Source organism: Salvia splendens, chromosome 6 (genome assembly GCF_004379255.2).
Source record: "Salvia splendens isolate huo1 chromosome 6, SspV2, whole genome shotgun sequence".
In the NCBI taxonomy this organism is placed as follows: Eukaryota; Viridiplantae; Streptophyta; class Magnoliopsida; order Lamiales; family Lamiaceae; genus Salvia; species Salvia splendens.
The window spans coordinates 31,850,993-31,856,992 of NC_056037.1; the positions used below are offsets into that span (position 1 = coordinate 31,850,993).

Here is a 6,000-nt window from a genome sequence, read left to right on the forward strand (position 1 = left end):
AGGACAACAATGAGTTTATTGAGAAAGACATAAACTCACCCCAGAACGATACTTCTTATGGAAACAAAGAGATTTTTGTTAGTCAAGTTGCATCTGGTGATGCTTATTCTGGAAAGTCTCATGAAAGGATTGGTGGTTATGGTGGGCCTCGTGGGTTTTTCCGAGGTGGTTTCAGCAACAGAGATGGAGAAGGTGATCGCCCTCGTAGGCCGCTAGATCACCGTAGCAGAATTGGATGCGATTATGAGTCAAAGAGGGAATGAGCTGGCTGTGGATCCTGGGGTACTCGGACTGATGAGTATGATCATGTGGCTGACTATCTAGACTTTTATCCTTTGCTTTACCTCGACGCAGCAAATTTGAATGTGTTTCAAGAGGCTGAATGTGTTAAGCATGAGACAAAGACCATTTTCCTTCTCGAATGTTTCCAGGCACCAACACCTCCTGTTCTGGTACTGTGAGAAAAAAGAAGAAGAAATGGATAACATTCATGCAGATTTTTAATTGAAGAGTTGTCTATATGAGAAACTCGGCCACATGACCTATGGATTTGGGGATGTAATTTTATTTGGAAGTTGTGAGACGATGAAGAAAGATGAGTATCATGAGTTTCATAATGTGTTTCTTGATAGCCGAATTTCTGAGTCTGGATGCCTTCTTGCTCATTGGTTTCCACCTTGAGGACAAGGTGAATTTTAACCGTGGGAGAGTTGATAGGGGAATATCTTCAAGAATATCCCTCATTTATTATTAATTATTTAGCTATCATATCTTTCTAGGATATTTATTTCTTTTTCATTAAGTTAGGTTTATTTCTTGTTCATTATGTTAGAATACTCCTATTATAAATAGGAGACATTGTTATTTTCTTCAAGCAATCAATATATCAGAATTATTTTACTTTTATCGTCTCTTTCATTTCCTGCAATTTATTTCTTGCTCAAAACTCTATTTGGTCGATAATTGGCTGCTCGACGGGATTCTCCCCGCGAACGAACCGATATCTTCTCGGCGATTTCTCGCAGTTATCCCTCGATACGAGTTTACTCGTATTACGCGAGCTCTTGCACCTCTCGTTGTTAAATATCTGCCCAAAACAATGTACTTATATTCAATTACGAAGATGTACCACTACAAAAAACTTATCTTTTAATGATACAAAAATTGAGACGCTATTATTAGAATTCAGAAATTTTTTAAAATAACCATCATTAAGGACACAAAACAAAGCGTCCGAAAAAATGATCATAATCCTCTGCTTTTTAAGGACACTTCTTTTTATGTCTTGGGACACCAACAATAATTAAGGACATTTTATGAAACGTTGCTAGTATTGTTAAACACCCAAATTAGCGTCCTTAGTAATATTAAAAAGCGTCCTAGCCTTTTTTTCATTGTAGTGTACAGACTACAGTATCTAGATTGAGGGGTAAAAAATATGTAATTATTTTTTTCACTTAGTAAATTTATTTTGACGTTGTCAAGCTAGGTAGTTACCTCAAGGTGGTCACCAACATTGACAATCATAGAATTGGGGGGAGAATTGACTTCAAACCAGTGGGATTTGCGCTCGATCTGCAAGCCAGCTAGTCTGTTGTGGATGAGCAATATAGTAAAGAGGCCTGGATCGTTATGTGGTGGCAACCCTATTGTTTGATCTGGCTGAGGGCATGCTGGATAGAAATTTCCTCCAAATTTTTGAAAACTTGAATCCAGCTCCAAAGCTTCCTCTACGTAGTCACGGTCGAGCTCCATGAATTCTACTACTGCTCCTACCATTTCTCGTGCCATTTTCCGAGTTCTTTCATTGTATTCAACCAGAATTCTCTGCCTGCCAAGAACAAGTTGGTTAAAAATGGACCAACCGAAATGAGATTTCATCCTGAAATTAATTAGTGACATATTAGTCATTTAAATTGATATTCCCTTCGTCCGCCATTAGGAGTCCCATTTAAGTTCAACAAGTGTTTTAAGAAATACTCCTACTATAAAAGAAAGTTAGTAAGAAAAGATAGTGGAACGTGGAACCCATTTTTATTGTTTTGACGGAATAAAATAATTGTGTAATCGAGACAAACAGAGACGTAAAAAGACACAGAATTTATGTGGTTCACCAACGTTGTGTTGGCTACGTCCACGGCCAGAAAACGGAGAACGGGTTGTATTCAGATTGTTTTTAGATTACACCCTACTTCTATATAAATAGACACACAGATGACGAGCTAGGCCCAATAAAACAATTAAGGTCTAAAATAGAAACATATCAAGTCATACTAACATTTATATATTAGTTTAATAATAGAATGTGAATGAAATAAGTTACTATACCTACCATACAGTAAAAGTGGATTCAATACATGCTAAGCTTGTAATTAGTATATAGGTTAGGTTTTTATTTATGTCAACTCTCTAGAAATATATATTAACATGCCATGCATGTTTGTAAGGTACCTTATGGGTTGGGGTTTGGTGGGGCAGTGGAAATCGGGGTGCACGTAGAGTTCAGAAAATCTCTCCACAAAGTGAAGGTTTCATTGGAAGTACTCTTCAAGTTGAAATTTCCACAGGCGATCGGAGACGAAGTGCTTTTCGCCTCGTACTGCTTTTTCTCATCATCCGGCAAACTGAAAAATTCTCTCACCGTTGCAAATAGTGAACCAATCAACTCCTCCGATACCCCATGATTCACCAGTTGCACTCACAAACCGTATTGGTTAATGCATTTCTTATAGAACTTCATAAATTAAGTTCCATCTTAAAATCAAGGATTGGACTTTTTTCTGATCGGGTTGGACTAGTTTAATAGATACAATAATTAAATTTCATCTGATTCCATCTTAAAACCAATTGGTTATGTGTGAAGTAGCTCATTAGGATACTATCTAGTGGTTCTAGTTCGCTCTTATGATGGTGCGAGATATTTGATTGTTTTATTCGCCAACAAGGCCAAGGTCGAAGGTTTGAGTCTATTTTACTTGGTACAAATTAAATGTTGCAGTTACCAATTTTTTTTTAAAAGAGTGAGATTTACTTACGACGAAGAAACCCCAATCCGCGGATGCTTCAGTAAGTTCAGTGACGGCTTTGGAGCGCTGGTGGGGATCGGAGGAGGTGAGGGCAGAGTAATCAATGACGGGGAGTGACTCACAGCTCGAAGCCCGTGTGTCGTTGGTGACTCCGAGGTTATATTTGGACGGGAGAGCTTTCATATTGTCGGAAGCATCTACCAAGGATTGGACTGATTCGTTAAACTCAAAGGGCTGATGATGAGGAGTATCATCAGCTGAGGAGTTTGAAGAAACTGCAGCTGGTGCCATGTTTTTGTAGTTTAGGGTTTGATAAATTGATTAATCAGTTAGTTTCAGCTTATAGTAGGTAGGTACTTCATTGATCATTGTTGGTATCGTGCTTGGTCAAACGACTTTGACTAATAATAAATGTTATAAGAAATTTAATTTTGTGAAATTAAATGCAATAGCGTCGATCTACGTTCCGACTAGATGACCGTAGTATATTCATTTTCTCAAATCCGATTCCCGGTGAGTGAGAAATAATATATTAAAGTTGGTCACAATAAAGCTAGAAATGAGCTATGAGAAAAACTAAGGGATTAAATAACTGAGTGTTAATTATCCCACATCGGGGATGATAAACTTCTTTGATGAAGTATTTAATAAGATGAATTATTATGTGTAATAATTATCGTGGAATAAGATAGGTGGCAGAGCCCACACGCGCGCGCGAGCCACGAGTCGCGCACCGTGCCCCATGCACCGTGTGCCTTGTGCCTTGGATCTTGGTTTTAGGGTGGTCTTTAGGCTGCTCTTTAGAGCTGGTCGTTGAGTGTGGTTCAAGCCCCGTTTGTTCTTTTTAGATCACCTCAAACTCCACGCTATCCCCGACGGTCCCCGACTCATGGTGGTCCTGGTCTACGTCATGTCCCCGCTGGACCCCGACGCATAACGAGAGACAAAAGGGTCCCCGATGGACCCCGACGGTCCATGGTGTATCCCGTCGTGTAATATGTCCAGATGCGTCGTGTCTGTTCAGTTCCCAATGGCTAGTGCACCAGTCAGTAACCCCTGGCGATTACAGTCAAATCATCATGGCACACATAATGGCTGTTGACTCCATCAATGCCCAATGGATGGACTTGGCCTATAAATAGGCAGTCACTCTATGCATTGCATACGATTGAACCCACAACAAACTCATTTCATTTGCATAGCTCTCTCCCTCTTTGCATAGTCTTCCCGTCGAAGCTCTGCCCCCGCCTTACTCCCGTTCGCCGGAGCTCTGCTGCTAGCGGTGCTGCTACTTCAGAGACGAAGCCGTTTTATCTTTGGCGATGACACGTCAAACCGAGAGCACTACTGGGGCGTATCTCGTCTTGCGGAAAGAGGGCTCCTCGACTCGACTTACAAATTATATCTACGGTTTATAATTTCTAATTTGTTATTTCAATTCAGCTTATTTCCGTTTAGTTTCTCAGTTCTTCATTGGGTTGTATTACGCCCGGTTAGTATATCTTCGTATCACAGTCAATTTTTTCAACTAACAATCGCAAGTCGAGATATAATTGCCATTGAAGAAGGAGTTTGGACTTTAAATTGAATCTAAAACTTTCGAAACTAATACCTTAGCATGGAGATGGATCTCGTTGCTACGTTCGCCGTTGCCACTTTCCCCGACTCCAACACCGACGTGCCCACTGTTCCCCGCCGGGTCCCCGTCGGGTCCCCGCCATGACCACGACTCCCGTCGAGTCAACATCATTAACCTTGATTACCCAAGCGCCTTGAGCGCTTACTAATCCATTTGGGTCGACTAGTGCATCCACCTTGAGTGGCACCGATGGTTCCACACTAAGTGGTTCCGAAAGATCCTTGATTGGATCGGGTGTTGGGCCCTTCGGGGTCAACACGGGTGTTGGGCCCTTCGGACCAACACGCTAAATGAAGTTTCCACTTTTAGTGGTTTCGTGAGATCCTCCAATAGATCAAGTGTTGAGGCCTTCGGGATCAACACGTGTGTTGGGGCCTTAGGGGCCAACACGAGAGTTGATGCCTTTGGGATCAACAAGACTAACTCCAATGTGGGGGAGAGACCCCGTGAATGGTCAATGACATGGAAGTCCTATGGAACGTCTCCCGTCGTCCCCATGGATAGGGTAGTTAGGTGTGTCCCATTGGTCTCAAGGGACGTCTCCCGTTCGTCGGGAGACATGGGCAGACATTTCGCTCCCCGTTAGTGCCTTAGAATATGTCGGGAGACATTTGGCACACGCCTGTCCCTTAGGAAATGTCGGGAGACGTATGACACACATCCGTGCCGTGGGAAATGCCAGGAGCAAATTTTGCACCCGTCGGTCTCCCGTTCGTCGGGAGACATGGGCTCCCATCCGTGACTTAAGAAATGTCAGTAGACGTTTTGCACCCTTACATCCTATGTGAGATGTCGGGAGAAATTTTGCACACGTCCGTCTCTTAGGAGATGTCGGGAGCAAATTTTGCACCCGTCAGTCTCCCATTCATCGGGAGACATGGGGAGACATTTGGCTCCCGTTTGTGCCTTGGCAAATGTCGGGAGACATTTGGCACATGTCGGTCCCTTAGAAAATATCGGGAGACGTTTGACACCCGTCCGTGTCTTGAAAAAATGTCGGGAGTCATTTGGCCCCGCCCATTCCATGAGAGATGTTGGGAGACATTTGACACCCATTCAGATGTCGGGAGAAAGATGAAGTCACCAGCCTAGAAGCTTGGTGGAGTCAAATTTATCAAACATGCCAAAGGCAACATAGCCGCCGTGGTAACTGAAGAAGTCAACCACGTCGAGAACAAAGGTGGTTGGTATATCGACACGGGCGTCACTGCCCACGTGTGTGCCGATAGAAGTAAGTTCTACACTTACAAGACTGTTGAGGGGAGGAAGCTCAACACTGGGAACCAAGCCTCGTCCAAATGTGTCGACTTTGGAGATGTGGTCCTCAAGATGACG

At 42.6% G+C, this 6,000-nt stretch overlaps 1 pseudogene; it reads right to left on the reverse strand.

The window, feature by feature from the left end:
• Positions 1–940: 940 nt before the first annotated feature.
• LOC121809122 lies at positions 941–3,317 on the reverse strand (annotated as a pseudogene).
• Between the last annotated feature and the right edge of the window lie 2,683 nt (positions 3,318–6,000).